Source organism: Phyllostomus discolor, chromosome 5 (genome assembly GCF_004126475.2).
Source record: "Phyllostomus discolor isolate MPI-MPIP mPhyDis1 chromosome 5, mPhyDis1.pri.v3, whole genome shotgun sequence".
Lineage (NCBI taxonomy): Eukaryota > Metazoa > Chordata > Mammalia > Chiroptera > Phyllostomidae > Phyllostomus > Phyllostomus discolor.
In genome coordinates this window covers 148,400,528-148,418,919 of record NC_040907.2, presented here as the reverse complement: position 1 = coordinate 148,418,919, position 18,392 = coordinate 148,400,528, and the positions used below count along the sequence as shown (strand labels likewise).

General features: G+C 38.2%; 1 pseudogene; it reads right to left on the bottom strand.

Annotated features, from left to right (window-relative positions):
• Window positions 1–7,844: 7,844 nt before the first annotated feature.
• Window positions 7,845–11,855, bottom strand: LOC114497058 (annotated as a pseudogene).
• Window positions 11,856–18,392: the final 6,537 nt, after the last annotated feature.

Sequence of the window (18,392 nt, the reverse complement as noted above, 5' to 3'; positions counted from 1 at the left end):
CCTTTCTAAAAAGTGGTTAGTTGGGTGGAAGATCACAGTTAACACTATACATAGCCAAAGGATCTCCTATCACTTCTCTACGGGCTGCTACTGTAAATATCATAGAATACTCTCTTGCTGTCTTAAACTATTTTGCCTTACCCCTTTGACTGATCACAAAAAAGAGTAGGGGGAAGCTATGAACACCTGGATACCCAAAGGAGACTGCACAACTGAATCTCACAGGTATTCTACCACAGAAGTTCACACCATAAACCCGGGGAACCAGAACAGATCAATTTAAGAAGCAGAGGCTAGTAAGAAAAGTCTAACAATGGGAAGACAAAGAAACAATCCCCAAATGAAGGTGAGGTAGGAGATAGTCAGGAAGGAAACTCCAGAGGCCCCACAGGGCTAAGATAAAAGACATCCATACATGACAAAGACCCCCTAAGACCGGTTGTTCCTGTTTTCTGGAATAACTCTGAATATGGTGGCTCAAAGAATGCACCTTCGCACTACCCCTGATTCATTATAATAGCATTATAATGAATTGACATTGTGGGACTTCCTTCTCCTGTAGCCAATCAAGAAAATCATGGGAGACCACACATACGCAGTAACTTTGAAATGCAACTCCTTGTACATGCACAATAGAAGCCCACCACTGAAGACTAGCTTCCGCCCTATAAGAATAGAATTCCTCCAGCCCACAGGATCAATCTCTGCTCAGAGTTGGCCCACTCCCATGTTCTGTGGAGTGTACTATTGCTTAATAATTCTTCCCTCTTTCTTTATGCTATAAACTCTGTGTGTTTGGTTCAATTCTTTGTCCTTGATCACTAAGAACCTGGTTACCTGTTCCCACCTGTGACAAAGGGAAAGGAGGAAGCCTCAGAAAGAATGCTAAATGAAATAGAGGAAACTCAATTATCAGATATTGAGTTCAAAGCAATGGTTTTCAGGAAGCTCAGTGAGCTCACAATGAGCTACCAGAAACTACAGGGAAACTACAATGAACTCACTGCAAACTATATCAACATGAAAAAGGAAATAGAAACTATCAACAAGGGCCAAGAGGAAATGAAGAATACAATTTCTTAACTGAAGAACACAGTAGAAGGAATCAAAAGCAGGATCAATGAAGCAGAATATCAGATCAGCGAGCTGGAGGACAAGATAGAAAAAAACACCCAGAAAGAGCAAGAAAAGGAAAAGAGGCTCAGAAAGAATGAAGAGGGATTAACAGAAATGCAAGACAATATGAAACATAATAATATCCATATAATAGAAATACCAGAAGGAGAAGAAGAGCAAGGCATAAAAAAACCTACTTGAACAAGTAATGATGGAAAACTTCCCTAATTTGATGAGAGAAAAAGTCACACAAATCTAGGAAACATGGAGTCCCAATCAAGAGGTACCCAAAGAGGTCTACTTCAAGACACATCATAATTAAAATGGCAAAATTCCAAGACAAAGAGAGAATCCTAAAGGCAGCAAGGGAGTAACAGGAAGTAACATACAAGGAAGCCCTGATAAGGCTAGCAGCTGACTTCTCAATGGAAACTCTCTCCAAGCCAGAAGAGAATGGCAAGAAATATTCCAAGTAATGAAAACCAAGGGCCTGCTACTGAAACTACTCTATCCAGCAAGGCTCTCAGTTAAAATGGAAGGCCAAATAAGGAGTTTTCCAGACAAAATAAGCCTCAAAAAATATCCCTCCTCCAAACCAGCTCTGCAAGAGATGCTAAAGGGTCTGCTTTAACAACAGAAGAAAAACAATGAGAGAGAGAAGAACACAGGTACAAAATAATGGCAATGAATAAGTACCTATCGATAATAACCTTAAATGTAAATGGATTAAATGCCCCAATCAAAAGACATGAAAGAGCTGACTGGATAAGAAAGTATGACCCATATGTATGCTGCCTCTGAGAGACCCACCTCAGAAAAAAGACATACACAGACTGAAAGTGAAGGGCTAGAAACAAATTTTCCAAGCAAATGGACAGGGAAAAAAAACCCAGGGTAGTAATAATACTCCTATCAGACAAAGTAGACTTCAAGAAAATGACCATATAAAGAGACCCAGAGGTCACTTCATAATACTCAAAAGAAGAATCCATCAAGAAGGCATAAACATGGTAAATCTATATGCGCCCAACATAGAAGCACCCAAATACATAAAGAAAATCTTGGAGGATGTCAATAAAGATACTGACAGCAACACAATTATAGTAGGGGATTTTAACACCCCACTGTCAAAAATGGACATATCTTCCAAACAAAATATCAACAAAGATTTTGTGACATTGAACAATGCCCTAGATCAAATGGACTTAACTGATATATATAGAGCCCTTCATCTCAAAGAAGCTAAATACACATTCTTTTCAAATGCACATGGAACATTTTCAAAGACCACATGATAGGATACAAAACAAGCCTCAACAAATTCCAGAAAATTAAAATCATACCAAGCATCTTCACAGATCACAAGGGACTGAAATGGGAAACTAACCTCAAGGAAAAAATTCAAAAACACTCAAACTCATGTAGATTGAATAGCATGCTATTAAACAATGAATGGGTCAAGAATTAGATTAAGGAAGAAATCAAAAAGTTTCCAGAAACAAATGAAAATGAACACACAAGAACCCAAAACTTATGGAACACAGCCAAGACAGTCCAGAGAGGGAAGTTAATTGTGATACAGGCCTGCCTAAAAAAGATAGAAACATTTCAAACAAACAATCTAACCGTACGTCTACAAGAACTTGAGGAACAACAACAAAGACAGCCCAGAGCAAGTAGAAGGAAGTAAATAACCAAGATCAGAGCAGAATTAAATGACATAGAGACTAAAAGCACAATTCTAAGGATCAATGAATCCAGGAGCTGGGTCTTTGAAAGATAAACAAAATCGACAAGCCATTAAGTAGGCTCATCAAGAAAAAAGAGAGAAGACCCAAATAAACACAATCAGAAATGAAAGAGGAGAGATTACAACTGATACCACAGGAATACAAAGGATTGTAAGAAATACTACAAAGAACTGTATGCCAAGAAATTTGAAAACCTAGGTGAAATGGACAAATTTCTAGGAAAATATAATCTTCCAAAATTCAATGAAGAAGAAGCAGAAAGCCTGAACAGCCCAATAACAGCAAATAAAATTGAAGCAGCAATCAAAAAACTTCTGACACACAAAAGCCCTGGACCAGATGGTTTCACAGGAGAATTCTACAAAGCATTTAAGGAAGAGCTAACCCCTATCCTTCACAGACTATTCCAAAAAATCCAAAATGATGGAAGACTCCCAAACTCTTTTTATGAGGCCAGCATCATCCTAATCCCAAAACCAGATAAAGACACACACACAAAAAAAGAAAACTTCAGGCCAATATCACTGGTGAACATAGACACTAAAATCCTCAACACAATATTGGCAAACCGCATCCAACAATACATTAAAAAGATCATACACCATGACCAAGTGGGATTCATCCCAGGGATGCAAGGATGGTACAATATTCGAAAATCAGGAAATGTAATACATCACATAAACAAAATCAAAGACAAAAATCACATGGTCATGTCAATAGATGCAAAAAAAAAGCATTTTATAAGGTACAGCACCCGTTTATGATAAAAACACTGAGCAAAGTGGGAATGAAGTGAGCATTCCTCAACATAATAAAGGCCGTATATGAGAGACCTACAGCCAACATCATACTCAATGGACAAAAACTAAAATCTTTTCCACTAAGATCAGGAGCAAGACAAGGTTGTCCACTTTCACCACTTCTATTCAATATAGTATTGGAAGCTTTAGCCATGGTGCTCAGATAAGAAAAGGAAATAAAAGGCATCCAAATCAGAAAGGAGGAAACAAAACTGTCACTGTTTGCAGATGACATGATAGTGTACCTAGAAAATCCTATAGACTCTGCCAAAAAACTGCTTGACCTAATAAATGAATTTGGAAAAAGAGCAGGATACAAAGTCAATATCCAGAATCAAAGGCATTTTTGTACACCAACAATGAAACAGCAGAAGCAGAAATCAAGAAAAAAAAAATTCCATTTGATATAGCAAAAAGGAAAATAAAATACCTAGGAATAAACCTAACCAAAGAGGTAAAAGACCTGTATTCTGAAAACTATGTAACACTGAAGAAAGAAATCAAGGAAAACACAAACAAATGGAAACATATACTGTGTTCATGGATTGAAAGAATTAACATCATCAAAATGTCCTTTCTACACAAAGCAATTTATACATTCAATACAATACCTACTGAAGTACCAATGGCATATTTCACACACATAGAACAAACACTTCAAAAATTTATATGGAATCATAAACGACCCCAAATAGCTGCTGCAATTTTGAGAAAGAAGAGCAAAGTATGAGGGATCACAATGCCCGATACTAAACTGTATGACAAGGTGACTGTAATCAAAACAGCCTGGTACTGGCATAAAAACAGGCACATGGACCAATGCAACACTAACATAAAATGGAATAAAAATAGCCTCTTCAACAAATGGTGTTGGGAGAACTGGACAGCCATGTGCAAAAAAAATGAAACTCAAGCACCAACTTACTCCATACACAAAAATAAATTCAAGATGGATAAAAGACTTAAATATAAGCCATGTCACTATTGAAGTCCTAGAGGAGAACACAGGCAGGAAAATCTTAGATATTTCACGCAGCAACATTTTTATTGATACATCCCCCAGAGCAAGGGACATAAAGGAAAGAATAAACGAATGGGATCCCATCAAAATAAAAAGCTTCTGCACAGCTAAAGAAAACAGTATCAAAATTAAAAGAGAACCAACTGTATGGGAAAACATATTTGCCAATGATACCTTAGACAAGGGTTTAATCTCCAAAATATATAAAGAACTTACACGACTGCACTCTAAGAAGACAAGGAATCCAATTAAAAAGTGGACAAAGGACTTGAACAGACACTTCTCCAAGGAGGACATACAGAAAATCCAAAGACACATGAAAAGATGCTCAGTATCACTAGCTATCAGAGAGATGCAAATTAAAACCACAATGAGATACCACTTCACACCAGTCAGAATGGCCATGATAAATAAAGCAACAAACAACAAGTGCTGGAGAGGTTGTGGAAAAAAGGGGACCCTAGTGCACTGCTGGTGGGACTGCAGACTGGTACAACCACTATGGAAAGCAGTATGGAATTTTCTCAGAAAACTAAAAATGAATCTGCCTTTTGACCCAGCAGTTCCACTGCTGGGACTCTTTCCTAAGAACCCTGAAACACCAGTCCAAAAGAACCTATGCACCCCAATGTTCATAGAAGCACAATTTACAATAGCTAGGTGCTGGAAGCAAGCTAGGTGCCCATCAGTAAATGAATGGATCAAAAAACTAGGGTACATTTACATGATTGAATTCTATGCAGCAGAAAGAAAGAAAGAAGGAGCTCCTACCCTTTGCAACAGCATGGATGGAGCTGGAAAACATTATGCTAAGCAAAACAAGCCAGGCAATGAAAGACAAATACCATATGATCTCACCTTTAACAGGAACCTAAACAACAAAACAAAGAAACAAGCAAAATATAACCAAAGACACTGAAATAGAGGACAGGCTGACAGTGACCAGAGGGGAGAGAGGAGGGAATTTCAGGGGAAAAGGGGAAGGGTTTGAAGGAACAAGTATAAAGGACACATGGACAATAACAAGGGGGGGGGGTCAAAACAGAAGGAAGGTGGGGAGTCCTGAGGGGTGGGCTGGGGTGGGAGTAAAGGACAGAAAACTGTACTTGAACAATGATTAAAATAAAATAAAAAATAAATTATAAAAAAATCAAGAAAACATACAATATCATGATACACTTTAAATACTCATGGTAATTCCAGATTTGAAATGCAGTTTCCCTTTCAGGGATCAGTACATCTAACTGTTTAACCCACTAAATTATCTCAAGAAACAGAAGATGATACTTTAAAATGGAAAATGATAGTTTCAAAGTAAAACTGACTCTTCCCTTCATGTCAAAAACAGAATTTATCGATGTGTTAAGTAGAAAGGGTAAATATATAGAAAAACTACTTCACACATTAACTAAACCTGTAAAGGAAACCTTTTTAAAAATTAGTTTCTTTAATTATTTCTAAAGAGAGGGGACGGAAAGGAGAAAGAGAGGGAGAGAAACATCAATGTGTGGTTGCCCCTTGAGCGCCTCCTACTGGGGATGTGGCTCTCTACCCAAATGTCTCCCCTGACTGGGAATCGATCCAGCAACTCTTTGGTTCACTGGCCAGCACTCAATCCACTGAGCCACACAAGACAGGGCATAAAAAACTAATAATATGCAGAACTAAAATGAATCCATGTAGAGTTTTAAAAATTACTACTTTGCTCTTGTTCTTTATTAATATATTTTCCTAATTTATATTCAAAATAATGATGCTTTCCCAATATATAACATATAAAGCAAGGTTATTTTTATCAGTAATCTCTGATTAATGATCAAAATGATCAGCAGTTTATTAGGCGCAGAGAAACTTAAGGTATAATCCTACAGAGAAGCAAAGCTAACTATGTAATGAAGAATAATCACAATGTTCTCCAAGTAGAAATGTGTTACTTTAAAATAACAGGCTGCCTAATTAATTCATACAGTAGGGACACCAGAATGAGGCAAGAAATAACAGGTGGGACTAAACAAGCTAAATTGCTAAGAAGATAATCTACCTTGCCTGCAGTTTCTTTTTGATTTCCTAGGAATAGTAAATTTAATGAATGACTACTCATTCCCAGTGCAGAGTCAAGAATAAAATGGAAAAACTTGTCCCTCACTATGTTCCACTGACGTCTAATCTATGAAAATGAGAAGAAATGCAGGGAAAACTATACTTCCACCTCAAATGATTGAAAGACAATCATAGTTTAAACCAATCTTTATAAGAGTATTATTTTCTTGTAACAGAATGGTCTGAAAAGGAAGAAAGCAGGTAGCTACTTTAAGCTCTATATAAATTAAATCATTTACTCACGTAATATTCTTCAGTTATGTCTAAAGTATAGAAACATTTCCTCTTTAATCTTCCAAAATCCCATGCCAAAAGACGAAGTCTCACCGGTAGCACAGATGTATGCCAATAAAACTGGGAACAAAGTCTAACTTACTCCTCTATAAATTTATTAGACACACACTAATAAATATCAATGAATCAATTATATACTAAACACGACCTTATCTTTCACATATATTGGGGTGGAATGGGAGTTACTGGATCAAAAGTACTTAAAAGTTATTAATTCTTTCTCTAGAGATTCCTTGAACTCCACTTTCACCTTTTTGCACTAATTTACACAGGATACATTACCATTTTCCATGTAACATTCAAGTTTCCAGTTAAGAAATCAAGTTAAGAAACTGGTCGACAGTGAGATGAGACGCACCAGGAAAAAAGCCAACCTGCTGAGGAAGATAACAGAGGGGAAAGACAGAAGGATCAGCGGTCCTTAATGATATACTTTAGTTACTATAATGATTCTAGAAGCATATACGTTCATATTTCTTGCCATAGTGATAATTAAATGTCTTTGTTTTTTAAAACAAGAAATGAAGAGAGAGAGAGAGAGTGAGAAAGAGTGAGAAAATGGAGAAGAGGAGAGGAGGGGAGGGGAGGAGAGAAGAGAAAACAGAAGAGAAACTGGTCATAAAATTTTATATAGGATTTATTTTAAAAAGTATTTTTTCTTGGAACTAAAGTAGTTAAAAACTTAGGTTATCTAAAGAGACCTGTATGTATATGTAGTTACAAAGATACACAAGGCTCAAGTATCTGGAATCATTTCACTCCATCTAGTCTTCAGCAAGATCACAAATTACTCAAAAAATTCTTTGACCTTTGCAGCCAGACCTTATATTTGGTCTTAGTCTTCAATAACATCCAGTGTTAAGACAGGTACTTCTTGTAGATCATCAAAGGTGGTTTTCAGTATTCTATACAGGAGACAGCTTTTATGCTTATAGTGAAGCTTCTCTAAATACTCAAGAGGAATGCCTTGCTCATCATTTCTTCCCCATATATGTATTCTACTCAAGCATTTCTCTGGAGTGATTTGAGGATAAATGATTCCACCTAGTTCAAGGCTTTGGCTGAACTAGTTATTCACCCATTCATGCCAGTCTTGGTAAATTGTCCACTATGTTTCATTCATTCAATCACATTCATACAAATTAGATGTCAAAAATATACCTGTCACCATTCAAAAAATAATACAGGTTTCTCCACATCTTTGAGCTTGCCATTGAGAGAGGCAAGCTGAGCTCATATTCCACCCAGGTAGGCATACAACTGGAAGGTAAAAGGCCATTGCCCAGGTTCCTCCTACATCATCTGAAGAACACTCCCACCACTTCTCTGAGATGTTGTCAATTCCTGAAATTCACTGTAGTACTTTGAACATTGCACCATCTGGCAACAGGTTCAGGAACCACTTCCCAATCCTCGCAGACTTGCTTAAGGGTATTCACAAATGTTCCCTTCCCTGCAGTGATGTTCCCATCAATGGAAATTTCCTTGATGCAGGTTCCCTCAGAGCTGGTTGCTAGAGATAATCCTCTAGTGGAAGTCTGAGTGTTTTGGACAGGGAGGGCTGGGAAGTGGCCACAAGTACTTGCACCACCACCACAGCCACCAACCTACAGGCAGGACTCTGGCTCTGGCACTTCTTAGGCTGTGCCCACAGTGCATCTAGGTGAACCTGTGGCCAGGCAACCACCAGCCCAGCAGGGAAAGCATGCCCCTAGGTCTCCGCAGTTCATGATCCTTCCTCCAGCCCCTTGGCTTGCACCCCCCAGAAATCCTGCCATTTGTGACAACATGCATGAATTTTGTGGGCATTATTCGAAGTGAAATAAGTCAGATAGAGACAAATACTGTGGATATCACCTACATGTGGAATCAAATAAAGATGAAATTGTAGAAACAGAGCATAGAAGAGTGGCTACTAAGGGCTGGTGGGTAGGGAAATGGGGAGATGTTGGCCAAAGAGTACAAACTTCCAGTTAGATGGTGAATAATTTCTGGGTATCTAAGGCACAACATTGTTATTATAGATGATGAACTGCAGTATATAGTCGAAAGCTCCTAAGAGAGTAGATCTTTTTTTTTATTTTAATCATTGTTCAAGTACAGTTTTCTCCTTTTTACTCCCAATCCAGCCCTCCCTCCCACCCTCCCCACTTCCCTCCCATTACCACCCTCCCCTTAGTGTATGACCATGTGTCCTTTAAGTTTGTTCCTGTGAACCCTTCCCACTGTCCCCTTAAATTCCCTCTTCTCTCCCCTCCGGTCACCGTCAGCCTGTCCTCTATTTCAGTGTCTTTGGTTATATTTTGCTTGTTTCTTTGTTTTGTTATTTAGATTCCTGTTAAAGGTGAGATCACATGGTATTTGCCTTTCACTGACTGGCTTGTTTTGCTTAGCATAATGTTTTCCAGCTCCATCCACGCTGTTGCAAAGGGTAGGAGCTCCTTCTTTCTTTCTGCTGCATAGAATTCCATTGTGTAAATGTACCATAGTTTTTTGATCCATTCATTTACTGATGGGCATCTAGGTTGCTTCCAGCCTCTAGCTATTATAAATTGTGCTGCTATGAACATTGGGTGCATAGGTTCTTTTGAATTGGTGTTTTAGTATTCTTAGGATAGAGTCCCAGCAGTGGAATTACTGGGTCAAAAGGCAGATCCATTTTTAGTTTTCTGAGGAAGTTCCATACTGCTTTCCATAGTGGTTGTACTAGTCTGCAGTCCCACCAGCAGTGCACTAGGGTCCCCTTTTTTCCACAACCTCTCCAACACTTGTTGTTTGTTGCTTTGTTTATGATGGCCATTCTGTCTGGTGTGAAGTGGTATCTCATTGTGATTTTAATTTGGATCTCTCTGATAGCTAGTCATATTGAACATCGTTTCATGTGTCTTTGGATTTTCTGTATGTCCTCCTTGGAGAAGTGTCTGTTCAAGTCCTTTGCCCACTTTTTAATTGGATTCCTTGTCTTCTTAGAGTGCAGTCTTGTAAGTTCTTTATATATTTTGGAGATTAAACCCTTGTCTGAGGTATCATTGGCAAATATGTTTTCCCATACAGTTGGTTCTCTTTTAATTTTGATACTGTTTTCTTTAGCTGTGCAGAAGCTTTTAATTTTGATGAGGTCCCATTTGTTTATTCTTTCCTTTATGTCCCTTGCTCTAGGGGACACGTCAGTAAAAAGTTTCTTCGTGAAATATCTGAGATTTTCCTACCTACGTTCTCCTCTAGGACTTTAATGGTGTCACATTTTATAGAGAGTAGATCTTAAGTGTTTTCCCAGGAAATAGTAATTATGTGACTTGATGGAGGTGTTAGACAACATTATGGTGATAATCATATTGTAATATATAAATATATCAAATCAACACATTGTATACATTACACTTACACAGTGTTATATATCAACTATATCTCCATAAAGCTAGGGGGAATATTGAGTGTAGACCACGTCCTTTCAGGTTTTTTCTTAACCTGGATATATGCATTCCATATAGCTCAACCTTCTGTTTTATTTGACTGTGACCCTATGGGAGCTATTTTGCCAGTCTGTAAATTATTTATAACTTATAGCAATGCAAAATAATACTTGTCTATAGACATGCAAACTGTATTTTGTCCATCAGAGATTCCATTGACTTTCCTACCTAGTTTTCCCTTCATTTGCATTCACATCAACATTCCCTTGCTCTAAATTGGTTTGTACCTTTTGACCATTCTCTTTTAAACTGGCTGCAACACCTTGTTACAACCTTGTTACAACTGGTTATAATACCTTGTTACAACTGTTTATGGCTGATTTCCAAACAATGAGTTAAATAATACCTTTAACTTGTGCATATTTAAAAATGAAGATATATTAATGGTCAGGAAGTGTATGAAATGATGCTCAATGTTACTATCATTGGAAAACACAAATCAAAATCATCCTAAAATCTGTTAGGATATCCATTACTAAAAAGGAAAGAAGGAAGGAAGGAAGGAAGGAAGGAAGGAAGGAAGGAAGGAAAATAATAAGAAAGGAAAGGAGAGTTGAATGGATAAGAGTGAGGGAGACAGGTAAGAAAGAAAGAAAAAAGAAACAAAACAAGTATTGGTGAGGGTGGGGAAGAATTGAACCCTTGTACACAGTTAGTTAAATGTAAAATAGGGCAGCTACTCCAGTAAACCAGTATGGAGCTGCTCCCTCCAAAATCAGAAATGAAATTACCATTAAGACCCAGCAATCCCATTTCTGAGTATCTGCTCAATAGAACTGAAACAGGGTCTCTAAGAGATATTTGCATTCACTGTAGCATTATTCACAATAGCCAAGAGGTGGGAAAAAATGTAGATGTCCATTAATGATAAATGGATAAAGAAAATTGATAAATACATACACTAGACCATTATTCAAACATTAAAAAAGACAGAAATCTTGTCATATACTACAATACGTGTGTCCAGTTCAACCACTTTCCCCCCTAATCTGCAATATCCTTCTCTTTGGAGTAATTAGCAACATTCTTTCTTTTGTTATCTGTAAAAGGTAATCCTTTGCAGTGAACCTGTGCATAATAAATGAGGACTACCCTCCATGTAATGTACCCAGAGAAGCAATAAAAGCTTGTACAGGCAGGGACTGAGCTCTCTGGCACTCTCTCTCTCAGAGTGGCCATGCCGCCCCTTTTTCTCCACAGGACTTCTTCTTGTCCCTGTGTATTTGTTCTCTAGCAGCCACAACATACCCGGATCCTGCCAGCCAGGATCCACACAAACATGGATTAACCTTGAGGACATTATTTCAAGTGAACTAAGCTGATCATAAACGGACAAATAATGCATGAAGTATCAAAAGTAGTCAAATTCATCGAAGCAGAAAGTAGAATATTGGCTGCCAGGGCCTGGGGGAGGGGAAAATAGTCACAGTTCAATGTGTACAGAGTTTTAGTTATATAAGATGAAAAGTGCTAGAGACCTGCTGTTATAGTAAACGATACTGTGATGTACACTTAATAATTTGTTAAGAGAGTAGATCTCATGTTATTTGTTTTTGTACTTTATTTTTATTGTTGACACTGTTCCAGATGTCCCCATCCCCCCTCTTTCCCATTTCTCCCAGCCCACACTTCCCCTTTCCTGTGGCCATCACCCCACTGTTGTCTGTGTCTATGTATCATGCATATGTGTTCTTTGGCTAATCCCTTCACCTTCTTTAATCCGGTGCCCCCATGCCCTCCTGGTTGATAGCTGTCAGTCTGTTCCATCTATCCATGCCTCTGTTTCTGTTTTGCTTGTCAGTTTATTTTCTTCATTAAATTCCACATATATGTGACATCATATGATATTTGTCTTTTTCTGACTGGCTTATTTAATTTAGCATAATAATCTCCAGGTCCATCCATGCTGTCACAAAATGGAAGATTTCACCCTGGCTGGCATAGCTCAGTGGATTGACCCCTGGATGTGAACCAAAGCATCACAGGTTCGATTCCTAGTCAGGGCACATGCCTGGGTTGCAGGCCACAGCCCCCAGCAACCGTACATTGATGTTTCTCTCTCTCTTTCTCCCTTCCTTCCCTCTCTAAAAATAAATAAATAAAATCTTTTTAAAAAATGGAAGATTTCATTCTTTTCTATGGCTCCATAGTATTCCATTGTATAACTGTACCATGCCTTTTTATTCATTCATCTACTGATGGGCACTTGGGTTGTTTCCAGATTTGGCTATTGTAACAATGCAATGAACATAGGGGTACATATGTTCTTTCAAATTAGTGTTTTGGAATTCTTAGAATATATTCCTAGAAGCTGGATTGCTGGGCCAACAGCAGGTCCATTTTTAATTTTTGGAGGAAACTTCATACTGTTTTCCACAGTGGCTGCACCAGTCTGCATTCCTACCAACAGTGCATAAGGGTTCCCTTTGCTTCACAGTCACACCAGAAATTGTCGTTTTTAATTTACTGGTGATAGCCATTCTGACAAGTAGGAGGCAATATCTCGTTGTGGTTTTAATTTGAATCTCTTTGATGATGATGGTGTTGAGCATCTTTTCATATGTCTACTGGCCATCTGCATGTCCTCTTTGGAGAAGAGTCTATTCAGGTCCTTTGCCCATTTAATAGTTTTTTGGTCTTCCTGGTGTTGAGTTGTATACTCTTTTGGAAATTAACCCTTTATCAGATGTATCATTAGCAAGTATGTTCTCCCATACAGTGAGGTCCTTTTCATTTTGTCTGTCATTTTTTTTTAGCTGTGCAAAACCTTTTTAGTTTATTGTAGTCCTACTTCTTTGTTTTTTCCTTTGTTTCCCTTGCCCTAGGTCTCATATTGGCAAAAATATTGTTACAAGAGTGTCTGAAGTATTACTACTATGTTTTCTTCTAGGATTTTTATGGTTTCACACTTGACATTTAAGTCTTTTATTCATTTTGAATGTGTTCTTCTGTATGTGGTTTTTAGTATAAATGTTATTTAAAGCATGGGGAGGAGATTGAAGGGCATGGAATAAAAGGAAACGTGTAGTTAGTGTCTTCTAGACCAGGCTCCATGGAACATTACAGGGCTGTGAGCTTTAAAGCAACTTTTATGGAGCCTGATAGGTAGAGGATGATTTGAAAAGCCTTGGGGATTTCTTTGTCTGTCTGTAATTCACAGGTGAAACATGATTTTCAGTTTTTCCTTTCACTTAATATGGAAAAAAGTATTTAAAAACAAGGTAATTTGTAATCCAAGCTATAAATCAGGGCCATTTTGACAAGCAGTTTACAGGTATTACAACTGGTCATGGAAGGCAAATAACTGCCATTACTTGTTACCAAAATCCAGTAAAGTTGGGGCAAAGTTTAGCAAACTGAAAACAGAGCCATATTCCACTTACAGAAGGCAGGGTAAGGAGTTGTTCATAATGGTGGAAATTTAGTTAAATAAAACATCATATAACTTCATATTTGTGTATTTTAAGGAATTATAATGTAGCATGTATTCAATATACATAAGTCAATACAGTAAATAGTGGGTAACAAAAAATAATTAATGCTCATGTATTGAAAATACTGCTGCCTTTAAAAAACATTTTCTTTATTTATTTTAAGACAGGGAATGGAGGAAGAAAAGGAGGAAAAAAATCAATGTGTGGTTGCCTCTCACATGCCCCCTACGGACTTGGGCTGCAACCCAGCCTGTGCCATGACTGAAAATGGAACTGGAGACCCTTTAGTTCACAGGCCGGCACTCAATCCACTGAGCCACCCTGGCCAGGGAAAACTGTGCTGTCTTTACAGAGAAATCACAATTGATGATAATTTCATGAAGACGTGCCTAAGCAATGAAAACCATAGATGGCATCATTATCATCCAGAACTAAAGGCCTGGACTCTGAGAGCAATTCTCAGAGATGTCTGTGTAGCTGAGCACACAAACACAGGCAAATTTAATGAAAGCACACATCACTTGTTACATGCTCCATGATGATGTGGTGAGTCATTCTCACCTTTCCACCGACAAGTACCACCTGGTGAAAGGCCCTAGAATAAATAATGTTTATGCTATAGGAAAGACAATGTTCTCTAACTTTTTCAATAAAGGTCTCAAAATTATTCTATGTGATTTCTGATTCCAAAACAATCAAACCATGTTCAAGAAAATTGGATTAAATGACCCTTTCTACCCACAATGTCTGCACAATCGCAGGTGTACATGAAAGGAGCATAAACACACAACCCTCCTTCACATGGGGGCTGACACCACCACCCATAGAAAAGATTTGACTGCCCCTGAAATGTTTCCAAGGACGTCAAATGTTTTCAGATGACTTCTTGAATGAAATTTCTAATCAAAACCACTTTCCTTACCATTTACCTCCAGCTAAAAAAACTTAGCAAATGATGTGGAAACAAGAAAGGGCAATAGATCGCCTTTCTTTTGCTACTTTATCATTTTGAGTCTGGCATAGAGAGACCTAGTGTACTTCACTCACTAATGCATTATTTTATTTCACCACTCTTGTTGATGAGAAACCAAAAATAATAATTCATGGTGAGTATTTACAATTACATATATAATAGTTTTAACATATTATGGTTTATTTAAATGTATTTTAAGAAATAAACTTTATTTAGAAACAGATGTTAATTTACTTACCTTTTGCAAACTACTGGAGGAAGTAAAACATACTCACATGCCTTAAGGATTGACTGATATTCTTTGCATCCAACTGTAGCATATTTCCAATAATTGCTGAGGTGTGGGGCCCAGTGGAAGTTTTCCTTTTCCAGAGCTCTGTTTCACACTGAAAGGAGAAGCAAACAGGAGAGACAGGGTACCGGGACCATGACTGGGCCCATTTCAGCTGTCTCTTCTTGCTATGTCAAATGGGAGCTTAAAATCCAAATATTTATAACACTCCCTGCTACTGAGCATGTGCCTCTTTGACTCCAAGGATGAATAATTAGCTAGATCTATTTACCTTGACCTTTATTTCTCAAAAGCCCCATCCTGGAAGTTCTGGGTTAATAGATTTGGGATAGAGTCAGATACTGTTATTTAAAAAAAAAATTGTTGATTGAGAACCAGCAAAGTAAATGTTTTTATCAAAAATTTGCTCAAATTCCAGTCAAGATGGTGGTATAAATCAACATGCCTTCTTGCACAACTATAGCAAAAATCACAGCTAAAATATAAAACAACTTTTACCCAGAAACATCAGAAAATAAAGCTGTATGGAAGTCTGACGACCAAGGAGTTAAAGAAGTCACATTGATCCAGATAGGGAGGAGGGACATAGACGAGGACACATGGGTTGGATGGTCCCACACCTATGTGTGGTAGATAACAATCAGGAGGGATACCTCAGGAGTGAGAGATACCAGCCCCACACCAGACCACGCTGTTCAAGGGTTCAGTACCAGTAAGATACGTCCCATAACTTCTACCTGTACAACCAGTGGGGGTTGGGGTGGTAGACAACACTGATGGATTCTCAGGCATCACATTTTAAAGGACCCAAAACACATTTAGGACTTATGGAGATTCACTCCCTTTTGGCTCCAGCACTGGAGTAGAACACCAGGAAGAAAGCCAGTAGGACATGGGGGAAAACTGAAGTGTCTGGCATCAGGTCAAGTGCCAGGGGACAGCTTCCTCCTGGAAAAAAACCCAGAGGTCAGACAATGGCCATTGTCCCTTTACTGAGCCCTCCTTCACACATAGCCACAGAGTACAGATGCCATATCCAAAACTCCATCAACCTGGTTCACACAAGATGCCCTGCACTAACGATTACCTAAGGCTTCCTCCATCCTATCCAACTTACAGGTGCACTTTTCTACAACAGGCCACAGTACCATGACAGGGAGTTACAACAACTCTACCAAATACATGGAAACAAACATGGGGAGGCTGCCAAAATGAGGAGACAAAGAAACATGGCCCCAAAGAAATACATAAGAACAGAACAAAACTACAGAAAAAAACTAAACCAAACGGAGATAAGCAAGCTATCCAATGTGGAGTTCAAAACATTGGTTATTAGAATTCTCAAGGAACTCATTGGGTACTTCAACAATGTAAGAAAGACCCAGGCAGAAGTGAAGGTTACACTTAGTGTAATAAATAAAAATATTCAGGGAATCAACAATGAAGGGAATGAAGCCAAGAATCAAATCAATGATTGGTAACATAAGGAAGGAAAAAACATCCAATCAGTACAGCAAGAAGAAACAAGAATTCAAAAAAATGAGGATGGGTTAAGGAGCCTGTGAGACAATTTCAAATGCACCAACATTTGAATCATGGAACTGCCAGGGGGAGAAAACATAGAGTAAAAATTGAAAACTTATTTTAAAAAGAAAAGAAAGACAACTCTAATTTGCAGAAGGAAATAGACATACCAGTACAGAAAGCACAGAGAGGGAATTTCAGGGGAAAAGGGGAAGGGTTTACAGGAACAAGTATAAAAGACACATGGACAAAAACTAGAGGGGAGTGGAAATTGGAGGGAGGTGGAGAGGGCTAGGGGGGTGGGCTGGGATGGGAGTAAAAGACAGAAAACTGTACTTGAACAATTAAAATAACAATTAAAAAAATAAAAAAGAAAGGAAAAAAAGAAAGCACAGAGAGTCACCAACAAGATGGACACAAAGAGGACCACACCAAGACACATGATAATAAAAATGCCAAAAGTGAAAGATAAAGAGAGAATCTTTTTTATTATTTTAATTGTTGTTCAAGTACAGTTTTCTGCCTTTGACCCCCATCCCAGCCAACCCCCCAGCTCTCCCCTCCTCCCTCCCATTTCTATGCCCCCTTGTTATTGTCCATGTGTCCTTTATACTTGTTCCTGCAAACCCTTCCCCTTTTCCCCTGAAATTCCCTCCTCTCTCCCCTCTGGTCACTGTCAGCCTGTTCTCAATTTCAGTGTCTTTGGTTATATTTTGCTTGTTTCTTTGTTTTGTTGATTAGGTTCCTGTTAAAGGCGAGATCATATGGTATTTGTCTTTCACTGCCTGGCTTATTTCACTTAGCATAATGCTTTTCAGTTCCATCCATGCTGTTGCAAAAAATACGAGCTCCTTCTTTCTTTCTGCTGCAGAGAATTCCATTGTGTAAATGTACCCTAATTTTTTGATCCATTCATTTACTGATGGTCACCTAGGTTGCTTCCAGCACTTGGCTATTGTAAATTGTGCTGCTATGAACTTTGGGGTACATAGGTTCTTTTGGATTGGTGTTTCAGGGTTCTTAGGATATAATCCCAGCAGTGGAACTGCTGGGTCAAAAGGCAGATTCATTTTTAATTTTCTGAGAAAATCCCATACTGCTTTCCATAGTGGTTGTACCAGTCTGCAATACCACCAACAGTGCACTAGAGTCCCCTTTTCTCCACAACCTCTCCAACACTTGTTGTTTGTTGCTTTATTTCTGATGGCCATTCTGACTGGTGTGAAGTGGTATTTCATTGTGGCTTTAATTTGCATCTCTAAAGAGAGTCTTAAAAGAAGCAAGGGAAAAGCAGATAATTACCTACACAGTAGTTCCTTTCAGACTGTCAGCTAATTTCTCAAAAGAAACTTTGCAGGCAAGAAGGGACTGGCAAAAAGTACTCAAAGTGAAGAAAAGCAAAGACCTACAACCTAAATCACTTTATCCAACAAAGCTATCATTAGCGATTGAAGGGAGGTAAAGTACTTCCCGGACAAGGTAAAGCTAAAAGAGTTCATCATCACCAAGTCATTATTACATGAAATGTAAAAGGGACTTAAGAAAAAGGAGACCAAAACTATGAACATTAAAATGGTAATAATTTACAACTATTGGCAACTGAATCTAAAAAAA